The sequence below is a fragment of the Pteropus vampyrus genome, unplaced genomic scaffold (genome assembly GCF_000151845.1).
Source record: "Pteropus vampyrus isolate Shadow unplaced genomic scaffold, Pvam_2.0 Scaffold11, whole genome shotgun sequence".
NCBI lineage: Eukaryota > Metazoa > Chordata > Mammalia > Chiroptera > Pteropodidae > Pteropus > Pteropus vampyrus.
Genome location: NW_011888792.1, coordinates 18166855 through 18187237, shown reverse-complemented (window position 1 = coordinate 18187237; position 20383 = coordinate 18166855). Strand labels below are relative to the sequence as shown.

The window sequence follows — 20383 nt, the reverse complement described above, 5'->3', positions numbered from 1 at the left end:
TTCTGAGTCAATAGGTGGAAATCACTGGTGTAAATGAAGAGTGCAGTCTTGTACTTGAAATCAGAAGCTGTAGTTCTAAGTCCCATTTTAGGGTTTCACTTCATATTTCTAAGCTTTGGTTTCCTCCTGTGGAAATTGGGGGTATTGATAAATGTGCTACCAAATGGCTATTGCTCACAAAATAATGTGAGAAAATTCTGAAATGAGTAAAATGCCATAGAGATCTAAGTTCTTATTAGGGTTTCAGGTTCAGCTTTATTAGTGGATAAGTTTTCAAATCTTTCTTACATTTTTCTAGTTTTGCACTGTTCATTCTGAATCTACTTATAGCTCATTTTAGAGTAAAGTTTCAGAGTACTATGATATCTTCAGATGGTAGGCACTGTGAAATTACCCTTGAAGATTCAGGAAAGAAAATCAGGGCTACAAGACCCAAATTTACACACTCTTCCTAACACTAAAAATAAAAACAAAATAGTAACTCTGTCATTCAGCAAAAATAGAACTAAAAATTTAACCTAAATCATTTGAAACGTGCTCCAGTAATCATGAATAACAATTTGTATTTCAAGGAAATTATCAATATTATGTCAAGATTATTAGCAAAAATTTATTGAGTACTGGCATTGAGAAGTACTATATGTCATGGCCTCAAGTTTGTTTGCATGACTTAAACTATATAGACGCAGGCTCGCAGAACCATTGCCCAAAGACATCTGCAGTGGAGGTAAATAACATGCATTTATATTCCAAAATCAATTTTCTGGGAACAAATAAATATAAAATGGTAGACCCAACTAGGTGCTTGGGATTTAAATGAGACAAACAGATTATTAGTAACACTTGCCTATCTCTTTATATAGGAGTATTGACCAAAAAAAAATGTTGCTAAAGCATTTTGAAAATGAAATGTGCTTTATGACTACTAAGTACTACACAAGTACTAAATGCTATATGAGTGATCAAGTTTACTACTATTTACTTGATTCTATTGAATTTTATATTTATTCCTTAGTAGAAGAATTATGTGTATTACCTTGATGGAAGATGGTTCTTTGGAAATGGAATTATTTTTACAGCTTTTGAAATAAAATTTAAAAGCTGTATATATGCACAAATTTTATTTTTTTCATTTGTTTCACACTATAATGAATTTCTATTATCATAAGGTTAAGTCTCTCCTTCAAATGGTGAAGAAATCGTGCAGATAAAAAAACTTTGATCATGATACAACTAATTCATGACAATATGTAAAACTCTTATGTCAATGTAAGAAATGTCCAAACCTGTAGAGAATTTTAATGAGTTTATTTGAGCCAAACCAACGATAATTGCTGGGATAAAAATTCTCAACAGATTAAGAAAATGCTCCAGAGAATGGCAGTTTTGCAGTTTAATTTATACATCAGAATCAAAGGAGGAGATCTAAGGACGATTACATGAAATCTACTGGTTATAAAGAGGATGGGAGAAATCAAAGTGGGGAAATCTCTGGGATTGGATAAAAAGTAAAACGAAGAAATACTTCTTTACATTGGTGGGTACAGAATAGTTAATAATAAACATTCATAACACATGGAGATGGTATTCAGGGAACAAGATAACAATGAGGGTTTCTGTGGTCTCCTGTTCTGGGGGATTGTGCCCTAAGGGGTCTGGAAAAAAGGATTACTTTGACTTTCCAATGGTGTGTTAACTTAGATGCAAAAAGACAACAGAAAGGCTTACTTAAGGTAACACTTGACCTTTTTCAAGAAAACTACAGTCTCTAGATGTGACTACAGGCTATGACCTGCTTTTAGCTAAGAATTTTTATATTCAAACCATCTTATGTAGTTAATCTGGTCTCTGAGTTTGTAGGGCCAGCCATGCTGGCCTTCCTTGAGCTTGTCAGGTTTAGTATGTGGCCCCTTTTTCATCCACATTTGATAAAGGAAACAAGGTCCTTCCAGCCCAGTAATTCCACCAAAAGACTTGTTAAGCCTTTTCAAAAGCTATATTACTAAAGATTTCATAAAAATAGAAAACAATTAGAAAAAAATAGGACCCTAAGCCATTAAATATACTATTAATAAAGGTACAGTGGTTATAGATTTAGAGTGATATTTATTGTTACTTTAAAATACATTAAGGTCATCATCAAATCTTATAAAATTCCATTGCTAAAATAAAACTATAAAATAATCAGTGGTTCCCATAATCAGCCCTGAGGTATATCAGAATGTACTTAAAAGAACCTGAACATTTTATCTTTCAATATGATTTTCAGAAAAATTTATGTCTCTATAATGCATTCAAAACTAATGGCCCATGCTTGACTGCCTGGTCATATCCACTATCATAATGGCTGGCAAATGACAGCTTTGTTAATTCAGGGATGGATACCAACCAGGAATTCTGGTCATGCTGGTACACATCTAGAAAAATACTGTACTGATAACTGCTCTTTTGGCATGGTGGAATTTATATTTTATTTCATGATATTTTCATCTATGATTAAAGAAAAGACAAACTGAATGACCAAAATGAAAGAACGATATTGTTAAATATGAGTGGAGTTAATTGAAACATAATGGGAAAATATACTTTCAATTGTTCTTTCAATTAAGTTAAAGGAAAAAAGTAAAATTTATTCTTCCATAAATAATAATATAGCACTAACTGTGCCGTCTTTGACTTGAACAACAGGCTAGAGTTGTTTTAAGATACCAAAAAAAGAGAGGAAAAAAATGGCATAGATGATAGAGGCTCTGTTCATCCCTCGTGACCAAATCAAGGTTGTGACAGAAACAAGGAGCAGCAGTAAGGAAAAAGTGCCTGGGATCTAGAGGAACAAGCCTTACAACTAGGGAGAAGCCCAAAAAAGCAACCCGCAATGGCAGAAGGTAGGACGGGGCGAGGATGCAGGGCTGCCCAGTCCCTAGCGGCTGAGTGAGACGGAGGCTGCGGCAGTGGGAGAAGCCTCTTAAAGTGGCCGCGTCCATGAGCGGATTTTCACGGTGAAGGACCTGCTAGCTCTGAGCACCAGCGCTGATTCAGCTGCACACAGGGAGTACCAGGGACTTACAGGGAGACATTGTCGAAGTGAGGGCCAAGGAGAGACTCCCACTGTACAGAAGTGCTGGGGGTATCCACGGTTCCCTGTTGACACCTCCCCGCTTCCAGTGCACGGACACAGAGCCACCATAGCCATGACGTTATCAAACTGGATAACAGAGGTTGCTCTGCCCAGAGGATTCCCTAAAACCCCCGCTTCCCCCAACTCGGGCTCCACCCAAGCCACATCCTGGTATGGCCTCAGCGACTCAGGTGCTCCTTGCTGAGGAGCACATAAACTCACAGTGGAGGTAGTTGTCCTCGGTTTCTGGTGTGGCCTTTTGAGGCAACTATAAGCACAGTGCCTGTGGATTGCTTGCTGAATCTTAACAGGTGGTCCCGGAGGGGTATAAGCTTGGGCTAAGTTTGGCCTGCAGCTGAACACCTCTCAAGACTGTGCCACTGGACACCTACTTAACAAATCCACACTAATAAGACCGGAAGGCTTAGGAGTTTTGCTTAGTACATAGAAAAAGACACGGAAAGGCAGCCAAAATGAGAAGACAAAGAAGCAGAAACCATATGAGAGAAGAGAACAGAGATCCGGATATAATGGAGTCGAGAAATCTAACAGATGCAGAGTTCAAAACACTGGTTATAAAGATGCTCAATGAACTTTTCGGAAATTCAGTGAGAAAGTTCAACAAAGAGATAAAAAACATAAAAATGGAAATGGAAATTATAAAAGGGAATCAGTCTGAAATGAAGAACACATTTTCTGAGATGAGAAGTATATTAAATGAATAAACAAAGTGAATAAAGAAGAGGATCGAATGTCCTATCTAGAGGACAGGAAAGCCAATCAGGACACTCAATCAAAATGGCAAGAGATAAGATGCTAAGACCATAAAAAGAATTTAAAGAGGATATGTGACACTATAAAGACTCCAAATATTAGTCTGATCGGCATAACTGAAGAAAATCAAGATGTTGAACAGCTGTTTGAAGAAATAATGATGGAAAACTTCCCTAACTTGGTGAAGGAAATGGACATAAAACCCCAGGAAGCTCAGAGAATTCCAAAAATCAAGAATCCAAAGAGGCCCACACCAAGACACATTATAATTAAAATGCCAAAGGTTAAATACAAAGACATGATATTAAAATCATCAAGAGAAAAACAAATAATTACATATAAGGAAAAACCCACAAGACTGGCAGCTGATTTCTCCAAAGGAACTATGAAAGACAGAAGAGCTTGGCAAATAATATTCGACAGGATAAAGACCCAGGATCTACAACCAAGAATAATTTATCCAGCAAAGGTATCATTTAGAGTTGAAGGACAGATAAAGAGCTTCCCAGACAAAAATAAGCTAAAGGAATTTATAACCACCAAGACAGTATTACAGGAAATGTTGGAGAGACTTCTTTAAGAAGAAAAAACATGTATCAAAAACAGGAATAAAGAATGGTAACAACTACATTCCTATCAATAAGTACCTTAAATGGAAAAGAATTAAGTGCTCCGACCAAAAGATAAAGTGACTGAAAGGATAAGAAAATAAGACCCCTACATATGAAAAGGAAGGGGATGGAAAAAGATATTGCTTTGATGGACCTAGAGGGTATTTAAGTCAGACAGAGAAATGCCATATGATTTCACTTATACGCAGAATCTAAAGAATAAAAGAACAAATTAATAAAAAACAGACTTACAAATATAATGAACAATTTGGTGATGGACAGAGGGGAGGGGAGTTTGGGGGGCTGGGAGAATGGGGTGAAGGGTTAAAGAAGTACAAATTAGTAGCTGATAGATGGTCATGGGAATAGGGAGCATGGCATAGGGAATGCAGTTAGCATTAATATGTTGGCTAGGTGGAGAGCCAGGGGAGGGAGGGAGCAATTGGGAGGATCGTTTTCTGAACTATATAGATGTCTAACCAATGTACTGTATACTTGAAACTAAATTAAAAAATTTAAAAATTTAATTTAATTTAAAAAAGATAGCCCCCAAAATACTATGACTTGTTTCATTCTTATTTAGCCAAATTAATATTTTAAGATGGCCTACTTCATTTCTTGCTCTTGAAACTTGGTAATTGTCTCATTACTTTTTCATAAAATACCAAAATTTTTATTGCTATCAAAGAGGTCAACACCTTTTATCACTAAGTTTTATCTTAAATAAATGCTAATTTAAAAATAAAAATAAATTAATTAATTAAGCAGTATTAATTTGCCTAAAAGAGAATAAAACCGTGATAGATTTTTTCTTTTATTTTGATATTTAAATCAGGATTGGAATTATATTGTAATGAGATAAAGATTCATTAACACAGCCTTTGTTATGTAAAAACAAAACACACTAGAGGGGAAACTACTGAGTTACAATTAACCTCCAAGGATATAGCAAATAAGATATCATTAAAATATTTAAGTTTAATTATGCAATATGTTCCATTACATAATCAAAATACGTATGTACACACCACAGTGTTTCACTCACTTCTGAAACCTTTTGAATTTTTCTCTTAAGAATATTAATAAAATTATAGAAAATTCCTAGAGAGAAGTAACCACACTTTTACGCACATAAAATATTATTTTCTAAACTAATTAGAGAGTCCACCTGATTACTTTGCAAAGTTTTCCCCACACATTCAGTTTGACGTTCTCTCCATCTGACATTCCTACTGCTTCACATTGATCCAATCAGCACATTATCCTGCTTTTGGCTTTCCCAAAATGGAACCTGCTAATTTGAGTTTCTTGTCCCCTCATATTTGCCCCACAAATTAATTTATTTTAATCTGAGGCCTAATGGTAGTTATTAATGGCTACTGCTGCTCTTCTTTCTTCTTTGACCTACATTTATTTTATCTTTATTTTTCATATCGACATTTCCCAAAAGTCTGATTTTTTTAGGGTAACACATCCTACCTGTTGTAAAAGAGACACACCTCAGTTCCCATAGCTGGGGAGCTTGTGGCCCAGCTGGGTAGGGTAGTCAGGAGTAGTGTCCACCAAATGGGCATGTGATTTCCTTTAGCCAATGAAATGGGGACAGAGTGAATAATGTCAATCCAAACTGAAATTTTAAAAGACAATGCCATAATTCAGCACTGTTTCCCTCTTTTCCTTCCATGTTACCTCAGAAATGCTCTCCAACCCCTTCCACTCACTGATTGCAGATGCTCCAGAGGGATGTTGCTCCATTAGCTTGAACCCTGACACCCTGTGAGGAAGGTAGAGGGCCCCATTATAGACACTTGAATTTAGAAATTACCCAATGAACTATTATTGCTAAGGCCTCATATACTCTTCTCTAGTTAGGAAAAAGCACTTAATTCATGGCCAAAACATTTCCATATATTCCTCTTAATTTTTTTGCTTATATAATTCTATTTAAATTGTAGAAATATTTAGAGATTTAAAATATGTGTTCTTTAGCTATTTAATGAGGACTACAGTGGGAATCTCACTACAAAGAATACATTTAGACTGTATTTTGATGAAACTATTATGAAATTGAGGAGGGGTAAAGACGTAGATTACTCAAATCTCTTTGGTCTTAGTAATAAAAATAGAACCAAGTATTCCATAACTGTAGATTCGTTAATGGTTAAGAAACGTTCTCGACTTTGCTCTTGAAGCAAGCTAATTCATATCTATATATCATGCCCAAGGTTGCTATGCCACAGAATTTTCCAGCACTCGCTCTAATTAATTGTTGGAGAGGATGCAGAGAAAAAGGAACCCTCATACACTGCTGGTGGGTCTGCAAATTAGTACAACTAACTATAGAAAACAATACGGAGGTTCCTCACAAAATTAAGAATTGATCTACCATATGATCCAGCAATCTCTCTACTGGGTATTTACCCCAAAGACTTAAAAACTCATATCCGAAAAGATATTTGCACACTGATGTTCATAGCAGCATTATTCACAGTGGCCAGCACATGGAAGCCACCAAAGTGTCCTATAGATGATTGGCTAAAGAAGCTGTGGTACATATATACAATGGAATATTACTCAGCCATTAGAAGAGATGAAATACTGTCATTTGCGACAACATGGATGGACCTCAAGATAATCATGCTAAGTGAAATAAGCCAGGCAGAAAAAGTTGAAAACCACATGATATCACTGATATGTGGGATATAAACCTAAAAGCAACAAATGAACAGGACAAACAAACAGAGACTCATGGACATGGATTATAGACTAGTGGTTACCAGAGGGTGAGGGGTGGGAGGAGGTAGATGGGGTAAGGGGGGTCAAATATGTGGTGACAGAAAGAAATCTAACTATGGGAGGTGAAAATTTTTTTCAAAAGTATTTAAAAGAGAACAACAAAAGCTATTTTTGTCCTCTTTACCTCATAGGGATTCTGGGAGGACAAAAAAGACAATAACCATAAAAGGGCTCTGCATATATTACTTAAAATTTTTTTTATCCCATGCGGATAAGGAAGAGAGGAACTGCTCCAAAAAGTCCAATACACTCTAGTGTCAGTCTTGCAGTATCAAAGTCTGGTTTATGTTCACCTGCTGAGCTACTCCAAAGCACTTTTGAAAGGTCAAAAGCAAGCTAGGAGATTGGAATATCTTGAGGCTGTTTCTGAAGCAAAATTAGAGTAGATAAATTCAGTCATAAGTTTGCTTGGTCCAAGAATCCTCTCACTATAGGATCTCTGAGGCTTAAAAAAAATACCAATGCTTAAGCCCAGACCTACTGAGTCAGAAACTCCAGGGGTGGGCAAAGCATATGTAATTTTAAAAAGCTCTCTTGGTTAATGCTGTTTTTACTAAAAAGCCTATCTGCTCAGGCCTAGAGGTAAAACCAGGAAGCTGTTTCCAGCTGAAAGTCTTTGGGATTCAGGTCATGTTTGGGTCTTCCTAAATCTGAGTTGATTCCTGCAACCCCATAACACAATGTTAAAACTCTAGAATCACTCTGGGAACTTAAAATGCAGATTCCAGGGTACACATTTACTGATTCAGATTTAGTAGTTGTGGATAAGGCCCTGCGATATGGGGTGAAGTTCAATTTTGAAAACCGTGGCCTAAGAGTTTTGATCGCTCTACAATAGGCAGTGCATTCCTGGTTCTTACAGAAGTCTGACCACCATCTTAAATTTAATGCATAATGACTCATCCTACTGCTAAGATCCTCAAAACAGCAGGATCTCTTCAGTGCTATTGGAGTCCAAAATCTGACTATTATTCCCACGAACCTCTCCCTCCCTGACCTTCCTTCCCTGAGTTTTTACTTTCTTGGTCAACCACATAACAGGATGTGCTGAAAAACCATTCTACTTGCATGAATCTGGGATTCTATATTGTTTCTAAATGTGGTATCTAGATGAGAATAAAAAGCTCAGAGGCTATCATGAGGGCATAGGTGGGGTTTTGATGAACAAGGGCAATCAGACATAATTAGATAGTCTTCTAGTCACAGTTTCCCCGCTTCTCCCTTTGCTTCCAACAATGAATGATACACTGAAATCTGAAAGGTAGTGGCTGAGAGTGAAACAGAGCAAGATGACGAGCAAACGCCTCAAGAGCACACAGTGCATGTGCTTAGTTCTCCCTGACACTTGAGTCCAGACCATAGTGTATTCAAGGATCAGCAGAGCCTTCACAGCCAACTCCCAGCCCTTGGCACCAGCAAAGGCTTCATATAGTCTAAAAGGAACATGAGATGTAAGAGAGTGCACCATCTTGCAGATTTACTAAGAACTCACTATTTATTTTGCACACCTTTATTTACTTTCCATAAAATATTTCTGTTCCCAGACGGTAGGAAACTATTCTATTAATTGAATGACAATAAGGTAAACTTGGATATTTGTTTAATCATTTAAAATGTTAAATCAACATAAATCCAAGTATAACTTATGATAGCTGATATATACAGAAGGAACAGACAACTGACAAATGACTTGTTAATTAGAAGCTAATTTACATGTGTCTAGTCTGAAAGCAACAATTTTTTTCTTGGAAATACTGTGTACATTAATGACTTTTATTTGATAAAAATGTGTTCAAATTTCCATCCTAAACTGCAAGTATTGTCAGGTGAAGAAAACTGTTTTCTAAATTAAATGACTAAAAATAGAATCAAAGAGAGAATTCTTGTTCATAAAAGTGCTAATGTAGCATCTACACCATCAATAAATTGCACAAACAGCACTAATTTTCACAAAAGAAGTTTAGAGTGCTAATTCTCAGCTTTGGGAATTTGTGAAGACATCACATATTTGTGCTTAAGAACAATACCTCTATAATGTAATGATGGCCTTTCTCTCTCTAGTCTCTTAAAGTTCCTGCTGCTAGCTATTACTAGGCCTAGTTTCCTTGACTATCTCTGTTACCAGATTTCACAAGAAGTAACTGGCTTTTTAGTACATTGCCAAAATCCTTATACACAGTTTTAGTGTACTTCCAATGCCATATATACAAAGAGGGCCCTTAGCAAAATAAATAAGCAACGGACTAGGAACAAAATGATCAGTACAATAATCTACTAATATGTTAATCCTGACAGTGACTGGTTGTTGGCCACGTATGGCTGACTAATTTAATTATGTGCCTGATGATAATGAAATTAAAGGAGTATATCCATACTCTTGCCCTCTCCTTCACCTTCTGCATCAACGACCTGCCTTTGAAACATATATATGCACATAATATGGACCTGTTACATTTATTATGTCCCATAGCCAGTAAATACAAGTCCAATCACCACCAAAACACGAGCCCTGGCTCACAAGAGGAATTTAATAGGAGTTTGTGCCTGGATCAAACACTTATCAATCAATCACCATCTCTAGAAAAATAAACAGTGGTGCACACTCACTGTGCATCAACAGCTGCCAAATGTGTATACAAGGGGCATCAACAACATTACACAGAAGTTCGGGGGCTCCTTCTAGCTAAGGCCTATGACTTTGATTCTGTGGTTCCAGCCAAACAATTAAAGCTCTAGTAATTTATATCTGAGTAATTTATGTCTCTGTCACGTTAGCACATATAAATCAGACAACAGGACTGGCAGACTTTATTACAGCATAATAATGGCTCTCATTTCTTGAGTACTGACTATATGGTGATGTTCTGTTTCTTCTTTTTCACCATTATATCCCTAGCATCTAGAGCAATGCCTGACACATAGCAAGTGCTCAAAAATATTTGTTGAATGAATGAATGATGAGTGCTTTAGTGCCTCACAACAATCCGATGAGTTAGGTTCTATTATTATCTTATTGTATAAGTGAGAAAAGTACACATATGACGTAAAGTGACATGTTCCAGGTTCCTCAGTTATTACATAGAAAAGCCAGGATTTGAAACCAAATTCTATAAGACGCCAGAGCCTGCCCACTAAACCCACCACACACACTACCTCTCACAGTGATAGGCCAGCACAGAGAACTCCTCTCCTGTACTTCCCAAATGGAAATAAGCTCTTCTTCCTACTGCTCTGAAGTACCAGCATGCTATTTATACTTCTCTTAGGGTTCTGATCAATTCCGTCTCCATTTTACAAAGAAAGGGGAAGAAATATTTATTAAATACCTATCATGTTCTAAGCACCATGTAGGTATTTTTAGGCATGTTCCCTTATTCATACTTTGTCACGATCTACTGGGTAGGCATTTTGTTTTATCCCCATTTAATGAAGGAATGAAATGACAGTGAAATCTTTTGTCACTATTTCCCAAACTTACCCAAGTAAAAATGAGGGATAAAGGGTGCCTAGAATACAGGTCATACTCCAAATCTTTTGATTCAGGCAAGGAGCCTAGGTCTGTTTGACTCCCAAGCTAAGTTCTAATCCTTTAGGGCAGAGGTCACATGTCAGCAACTTCTTTCCCTTCACTGTACATACTAGGCCCCAACTGTGTCTCATCTTTCTTAAATACAACAGTTTATAAGGTATATTCACATTATTCCCCAAAACAATCAATGGTTTCTTCTTATAGATAGAAAAAAGTGAAGCACAATCAAGTTCTATGGCTCCTGTTCAAAAGGAAAAAAGAAAAAAAACGGGTGGAAAAAGAAGGTAATGGAGAGAGAAAGAAAACATATTTGACAACTCAAAAATATTTACCCATTTCTTCTTCTCTTTGGGTTACCCTCCTTTTAACACCCACAGTGGATCAATCATTTTTATATTCTGCAAATCCCAGCATGAAGAGGTTTGTCAAGAGGATCATGCAAGCTTTTTGTAATAGGCCTCTCAAAAAACTGTATTTTTTTTCATTGGTAATAATCAGTGAAATCTTTACTGTATTTTTATTCTCCATATTACAGAACTGGTGTTCTGTAAGATGAATTCTCAAAATAGGGCATCATGAAAGAATTTATAGAATGTGGTATATATTTAAGGAAAACACTCTATAATGCTCTGACCAATTTCAGCTTTAATTGAGTTTCTTTAGGATATTTCCACTTAAATATGTTTCCTAGAAAAATTTCGCCCCTTATCATATAAAGCACTCTCCCTGGAATAGACTTAGGAAGTAGTTTAGAGAGCTGAATGATATTAACCTAAATGTAATTTTACTATCTTTAGCTTACTCAGGTGGATAAATTTTCACAGCACAAGGGATAAAAAGAAATCTAACTTTTTTTTGAATTTTATTGCATTTTTTTCTTCCCAAATAAACAAAGAATTGAGATCTCTACAGCAACCAAAGAAAAGATTTACTAATAATCCCAGATTTTATGAGTATGCCCAGTCAAAAAAGTGAACTCGCTTTTCTTAATTGACAAGGAAACCTTAAGAATTAGGAGAATTAGGATAATTTCTTAACATGAAGTGAGATGCTGTGACCTAAAATCTGAGTACCTTATACCTTTAGAGTGACAGGTAAGTAAAACTGTGCTTAGACGCACAGTAAAGTGGGACTTGAGAGAAAGTGGAAGGATCATCTCTCTCTGAGCAGTAGTACCAAACACACCCTTTCAGCCGTGAAAGGAGATCATTCATGTAAGGAATGATCCCACTCCTCAGCTGAACTGACTGACCATTTGACTTAACTGGGCCAATACAAATATCGCTCCCTGGGAACTTAAAATTGGGAAAATCAGAGGTTAGTTGAGTTGGAAATTCAGAGCCAAATTGTCATAAGGGTAAGCCAAAGGAAAGCCAATGAGCAAGCTGAAGTGCCAAAAAAAATAGAGAAGCCAGAATTTCACTTTGCAAATCAAAAGAGAACAATGAGGCAGACACAGCAAGGAGATAGAAAGTAGGCAACACCATGGGAGCAACCTGGGTTCCCGTCTGTCCTCTTCTATCCCCAATGTCCTGGCATATGTCCTGTCCTGTTTGGGAAGAATCACGAAGTGACCTGCCCTTTCATTTATATAAACATTTTCATTTGTGATAATTGAGTGGGTTTCTATTCATTGAAACCAAATAGCCTTGACTAAGACAGGCACCTTCACAGATGAAGTGATATCTGAACTAAGCAGCAGGTGTTCACGAGGTGGCTGGCCGATAGAGAAAAGGCATCCCAAAAAGAGGAAACAGTCTAAGGTCAACCTTGAGGCAAGAGAGAGCAAGTCGAGTTCTAAGAACTACAAGTAGTTAAGTACATACAGCGAGAGCACAAGGAACGCTGGAAGAGTGAAGAGGTGGGGAAAGAAAGGCTAGAGAGAAGGGCAGGAGCCAACGCAGGAAGGACTTCATGATACATGCCAAGGTATTTAGTCTTTATCCTGTAGTTGATGGTCTCAGAGGTGTGTTTTAGAAAATCATTCTGGCCATGATGTGGAGGCTGAGGTGGAAGAGGGTTGGGCAAGACTGGAGGCAGTGAGAAAGTGAGCTTTTCAAGGGTAGCTTTGCATGTCATTATTGTTTCCATGACCAGGGACTATTTCAAGGGAGAAGGAAAAGGAAAAAAGCATCAGCTTGGTCCTAAGAAGCAAGTCAGCACAATACCCTGTGAAATGAGTCTTGCAGCTTGGTCGGTGGTATAGTTATACCATGTTCCACCTTCAGGCCTGATGTTTTAAAGAAACTACTACAGTGTTAGGCTTGGTGACCTATGAGCACCACGAATGTGACCTAGTACATGATGAAATACAGATCACAAAAGAAGCTCACACTTTGAAATACCACACAATTTCACACTTCATTTCCCCAGTTCTCATACTCATTTATTAATTTCCCATCATAACATAAAGCCACATCAAGCTTTAGTTACTTCAAGAAAGGCACCTTTCATAAAGCCTGATAAAAACATTAATAATTAAAGGCTGACTTTGAAAGAAGGGCATCTAAAACTCTTTGGAACAATGTTTTTATCCTATTCAGTAATACAAAAGGAAGACATGAATACCCCTGAATAAGTGGAAACTATGGATGTTCTGATCCTAATTAGTTTAGATAACAGGACAAATCAAATTCCCAAATACTTAAGTGGATGGAAATGGAGCTGTCAAGTTTGATGATAGTCTAGGCTGTGAACACAATAAACTTCCTACCTTATCAGTAATTTCTCTTATACAGAATGTAAAAAGTAGACAATATTACATTCAAAACAAAGAGCTGACCACAAAGTGTCACACTAACATTCTGCTTTGACTCGAGTTTTTCTTTCCACACTCAAAATGCCTGTCAACTGTCTTCACTTATGGATGGATCCCCATGCTTACACTATACCCTGACAATAGTTTCCATCCCCTCTCATTCCATGTGTCACTGGAGTGCAGCATTCCAAACACATCTGAAATGCTATTTGCTGTAAGGCATTAAGTCACCTTAATTACAGCCATGATAAGGATTCCTTTTATCCTCACTGCACAGTAAGTTATCTACCAGTTGCAGCTTTAGCATCACTTGGGAGCTAATTAGGCAGTCTCAGGCCCCACCCAAGGCTGACTGCAATTTTCATTTTATCAAGATCCCCAGGAAATCTTATGATAAGTTTGAGAACTGCCAGATATTTTTTTAAAAACATGGTTGAGGAGTTTAACTAAAACCTAAGATTTGATCTCAATTTTCTTTGCTAGTCTGGAGAAATGGCTTCCAAGTCCTGTATGTAAATCTACTGTCATTTACCCCCAGTGGGACCTTTCAGGAAGATGGCATGTGATGTGGAAACATCAACTTTAAGTCAGAGACATCTGAGCTCAAATCTAAGTCCTGCTACTCATGCTGTAGGACCCTGGGCAAGTTACTTAAATACATTGGTGAGTCTTTTGTCCCTTTTCCTTTGAGTTGAAGGGACCATTAGTTTTGTTTGTTTGTTTGTTCTTATTTGGAGGATTATTTTAGATCATTGTAGACTCATATGCAGTTGGAAAAAATAACACAGAGAAATCTCATATATCATCACCCAGTTTCACTCTATGGTAGCATCTTGCACAAATACAGGACAATAGCACATGAAGGAAATCTGTTCTCTGTCTCCTATGTTTGTCATTTCAAGAATGTTATATAATAGAATCACACAATGGTTATTCTTCTTCCGAGATTGGCTTTTTCACTCAGCATAATTCCCTTCAGATACATCCAAATTGTTGCATGTATCAATAGTTCATTCCTTTTTACTGTTGAGTCTTATGGTATAGATGTACCACAGTTCGTTTTAACTGTTCACCTGTTGAAGGACATTGGATTGTTTCCAGTTTTTGGCTTGTATAAATAATGCTGCTATGAATAGCTATGTATAGGTTTCTATGTGAACACACAAATTTCTATTTTTCTGGGATAAATACTCAAGAATGCAATTGCTGGGCCATGTAGTCATTTTGTGAGAAACCGTCATACTGTTTTCCAGAGTGGCTGTGACATTCCTATTAGCAATGTATGAGTGAATGATCCAGTTCTCCACATCCTCTCCATCATTTGGTGTTACCTCAATTAATTTTAGCCACTGTGATAGGTATATAGTAATATCTCATTGTGCTTTTAATTTGCATTTCCCAAGTAATGATGTTGAGAATCTTTTCATGTGCTGATTTGCCATCTATGTATCTTTTCCAGTGAAATGTCAGTTCATGCCTTTTGCTCATTTTCTAATTGGATTGCTTGTTTTTTACTGTTGAGTTTTGAGAGTTTGTTATATATTCTAGGTAGAAGGCCTTTGTCAGGCATGTGGTTTGTAAATATTTCAGTCTGTTTTTACATCCTCTTCACAGAATCTTCTGTGGAGCAAAAGTTTCTAGCTTTGATGAGGTTTAATTTATCAATTTTTCCTTTTATGGATCGTGCTTTTAGTGTCAAGTCTAAGAACTTTAGATTTTTTCCTGTTTTTTTTTTTTCTAAAAGCTTTATAGTTTTGTGTTTTATATTTAACTCTGTGATCCACTTTGAGTTAGTTTTTGTATAAGCCATGAGGTTTATATTGAAGTTCTTTTGCTTCCCCTCCTTTGAATGCCCATTTGCTCACCCCATCAATTTTGACCTGCGCTCTCAACGTAACAGTAACTTTGCAAGGAGAAAAAGAAATCACAAGTCTTTAAACTAAATGTACATATTAAATGTAAGAAACCACAGTTATGGAAACATTAAAATGTTTTATTATGTACTAAGTCACATCTGGTGGTACATATGCTCATAGGCCGTAGGCTGTAGTATTTCTTTAAAATAGCAGGCCTGAAGGTAGAACACTGTACAACAAAACCACTGACCAAGCTGTATGGCTCTTCCTTTTCACATGGTGTGCTGACTTGCTTCCTAGGACTATTTTGATGCAGTTTTTTTCCTTCTCCTTCTCCCTTAAAATAGCCCCTAATGGTGGAATAAGAATGTTCCTAGATTTTGGAACTACCCAAATCCTAATATCATTGGTCATATCCAAAGGAGAAATTATATCTGGCTCATCTGCTCATAAGAGTTATTAAAAACAGCCTGTGCGTTAATTGTTTGCTTTTCCTCACATTCATAATTGTTTTGATTTAATAAGTAATGTATTGATTCATTACATTTTTGTTGTTTCAGACTTAAAACAACATAGCAGTACTTAAAGTAAATTGTGAAAGACCATTTCACACAACCCTCTATATCAATCTCATTTCTTTAAATAAAAGTAGCTTCCATTAACAATTTTGCATGTATTGTTTAGTTTCTTTTCTATACATTTATCTATACAGTAAGTCTCACTTACGTTCCTCAATAGGTTATTTGACTTTAAGTGAAATAATGTATAATGAAACCAATTTTATCAAAGGTTAATTGATATAAACACGAGTTAAATTCCTATGGCATCTCATCAATGTTAGAATAAAAATGACATTGAAGAAAATGACATCGAACAGAACGACAATGAACAAAACAATGTTATTCGAGGACCCGCTGTACGTGGATATACATATACATAAATTTAGGCTGTGTTTTGTGAAATCGAATGATTAATATATTTCCTTTGTGTTTTCTCTCATTTTTAAGTCCTTCTCCTGCCCTGAGATTAGTTGAATCATGGTTTAATTTTTGTGAATAACTTCTGAACCCATCTGTAACATATTTTGTTGTATGGCATGCAATAGGAATCAACTTTTATTTTTCACAAATATTTACCTTATTTAGTATATGGCCATATTAAATCCTATTTAGCCAGTTTTGACACATGCTACGTACCTATATAAATTTAAATATTTTCCAGATGTTTATTCTGGTTCATTGATTTAACTATCCTTTCCGGGAAGGGTCAGATTTGAACTTTATATTGAATACTTTTTGACGTCTGACAATTCAGTTCCCTTTGTCTTATCTGTCAATATTTTGTTGGCTGCTATCACCTCTAGCTTATTTTTCATGACAAAAAAGTGAATCCATATTTTCAAATTCAAAGAACAGTCCTAGTGAGTCTTTGATTGCGGCCAAATTTACAAATACGTTTAGGAAGCGCTATATATTTTTGCACCTATACGTTTGTGACTGTCAGTAAAGTTATGAAATGCAGACTGAGAGAAATAATTGAGATGCTCTCTAAACTTACTTGAAGCACTAAAATTCATGCCCCTCTTTTTTAACCTTTAAAGTTCTTTAGGTCTCTATGTACACAACACAATACTGTCACAATCTTCAAAGGACAGAGAAACCGTAGACTGCACATGTCCTGATAACTATTTAGTTTTGATTTTTTTAAATAATGAGAAAATATCTTATGCTACAAGGTAGAGAAACTGTGTGTGTGTGTGTGTGTGTGTGTGTGTGTGTGCGCGCACGCGCGCACACAAGTGTGTCTAGGAATTTGAGAGTTAGCAGGTGAAGATGGAAGAAAAAGCAAGGCTTGATTCTGAGTCCTAGAATACATAAATAAACTGTGTTATTACTCCAAGTGCAAAGGAAAACTATTGTAATAAATGCAAATCAAAAATATTTAATTTGGAAAAAGAGATAATATTAACCCAGCAATTATGCTAAGTACAATTTGCTAGTGTGAGTTGCCTGGAAGAATTAGGCAACTTCACTCTAAATAACTGAATTTTAATGAAGCTTATTATGTGTGTTATTTTTTTCTATGCTAGTTTGTTTACTATTCACAATGACAAAATTGTCTTTAAAAAAATAGCTCATTGCACACTATTCCTATACTGAAAGGGACAAGGTAAAATCAAATAAAGAGTATGTGTCTTCTAATCTTCCAACAATTAAAGTGGCTTAATTATTAAGTGAAAATATCCACCTGTAAAAGAGACCACTAGCCTTCAAATATCCTTTTTCCTCTTCCACCTAATAAGAACCCTAATTTTTAGCTCGCCATATTGCTGCTCAAATGAAGGACGATGTGCCCCAGCCTCAGCTGCAGATAGATAAAGCCATCTGGCAAAGTTATGTTTGCGTGTCCTTTTTTGCCCCTTCTATCCTGACGACTGGGGGTTTGACAGCTGTACTGGACCATGAGGACAGGGGTTCATTATATTGCTAAGATGGAATAGTGAGCTGGAAGGAACCTGGGTGCCTGACGAATATATGGAAAAGCCATACCATGTAATCTCCAAAGTAAATAAAGCTCTTCCATTCATGATAGAATTAACTTCTCTCTTATTGAAAATATTTTCATTTGTTTTGTTGTATGCAGCTCAACCCAATCCCAAATTATGTACCACTACTGCTCAGTAAGATCAAAGTTTGTGGAACCCAGTGATTGAAACTATTTTTGTACAGAAATTTCTCTTTAAATTATTATTGCTATAAAAATTTGCTATGTCCAAGTCAATATATTTTAATTGAAGATTTTTATGTTAAAAATTTCCAAGACAAAATAGATAATCTACTATTTTTCTAGACTTCGTTTTGTCCATGTTTTTCCCATCAACATGAACACTTTTGAATAGAAACAAATAAATGTTTATAAAAATCATAAGCAACAAATAAAGTCTAATTTTCTTCCCTTTTAAGCATCATCATTGAAAGAGTTAGGATCAGTGTTGTTTCAAAGAAAAAACTGTATATTAATTTTATTGCATATTAACTTTATATATAAAATTATATATAATATAAATATATTAATTTTAATTTTATACATACATAATATTTGACCTTTTATTTTTCTTATTTTACTGCTATGATTAGGACCTCTAGTACAATGGTGAATAGAAGCAGTGAGCATAGACACACATCTCATTTCTAATTGTAAAGGGAACACTTGTAATGTTTCAGCATCCAATATGACATTTACTTCAGGTCTTTGTAGACACTGTTTAATCAGTTAGGAAAGTAACTTTCTATTTCCAATTTGCTAAGAGTTTTTATTATGATAAGATACTGGATTTTATCAAAACTTTTTGTTAATGTTTAGGCCCTGTTGGATTTTTGGTGAATATGCTTTTAACAAGTGATCGAATCTCTTTAATGGCTACAGACCTTTTTGATTTTCTATTTTTTCTTGAGTTCTGTTGAACTCTTTTTCCAAGACTGTCCATTTTGACAGTCTTACTGACCATTTCCACGTACTAAAAAGGGCAGTGATTTAAAGGGCCTTGTTCAAACTCCCAGGTCCATTATTTACCAGACCTTTTTTCCCAGGCAAGCCAACATATACTCTGAATCTACTCCCTTATTTATAAACCAGACATAATCATACTTAGCTCAAAGAGTTCTTGGTAGATATATTTAACTCTTTGATATTGTATTGCAAGTACTGTAAACTATATGACATTATACTCATAATGTATTACTCTAAACCACAAATAAGTAATAAAATAATTATGAGAATGCTACCACTATGATTTTTGTTAGAGGTGTTAGGGGTAGGAATTCTAATTGTAGACTCTCAGAAATGGAAGGTCAAATAGTTTAGGATTCCATCATTATTCAGCCTGTATGGATCACCTAAAGAACCAAAACTCCACTACATCTGAGGCAGTCCTCCCGGTCTTCAGAGAGCTGCACTACTTAAAAGTTCTTTATGTTGAGCCATAAGAGCCTACTCTCAACAGCCTAGGCCAATTTTATCTACTTTTCTTTTTCTTGGAGAAAAATCAAGTCTTTGATACAACAGCCCTAAAATATTCAAGTCAATTATAAAAGTCCTTCTGGTATCATCTTGCTGATAATGAAAATAATATGGATTTGGAATTAAGACAGATCTTGAATGGTGGTTTTGCTATGTGCAGATTAGGGTTCTTATAAAAGAGACATTGTAGAGCTCCCTTGCCTCTTCCTTCATGTGGGGGTGCAATGTGAAGATGGCCATCTAGGAATCAGGAAGTAGATTCTCACCACACTCCTTATCTGCCGGTGCTTGATCTTGGACTTTCCAGCTTCCAGAACTGTGAGAGATAAATTTCTGTTGTTTGTAAGCTACCCCATCTATGGTATTCTGTTACGACAGCCCAGTTGGCCTAAGACGAGAAAATTATGATGTATTTTCTTACCTGATACTAATCTGCATTTATTCTGAGATTCTCATTCCTCACTCCTATCTATAAATTAATGAAGAACTGTTTAGAGTCACACAGAAATCCAGGACACTAAATCTAGATCAAAAACAGGATACATTGCAAGATTATAAAGGTAACATTTGACCAAGACTCATAAGTGGTCAGGGAGTGAGCATAGTGAATATCTGCAGATGAAAGAGCTAGAGCTAAGCAACCACTAGGAGACAAATGTGGTTGAATCAAGTTTGGGGAGCACGTCTAGCATATGATGGAGAATGAATCTGTAGGGCCTTGTAGGTCACTGCGAGGACTTTCGCTTGCACCCTGTGTCAAATGGAGGGTCACTGCAGAGTCTGAGAAGAATGATATGATTGGATTTCCATTTTAAAAGGATAACTTTGGGTCCTTTATTGAGAATGAAATGAGGGAAGGGAGGGACGATGGTATAAGCAAGAAAATTATATTGTATTATTGTTGTCTGCTATAATTCAGGT

At 36.2% G+C, this 20383-nt stretch overlaps 1 protein-coding gene across 18 annotated transcripts in view; it reads right to left on the bottom strand.

The window, feature by feature from the left end:
• PAM (peptidylglycine alpha-amidating monooxygenase) overlaps positions 1–20383 on the bottom strand; it is a 230909-nt gene that overhangs the window by 152607 nt on the left and 57919 nt on the right. The window contains exon 1 of one of the 18 annotated variants that reach the window (XM_011378490.2): positions 6193–6211. The exons of the other annotated variants lie outside the window; for them this stretch is intronic. The gene's annotated coding sequence lies outside the window, so the exon portion shown is untranslated. Of the gene's footprint in view, positions 1–6192; positions 6212–20383 lie in introns of those variants that run through there. 18 annotated transcript variants of the gene reach the window in all.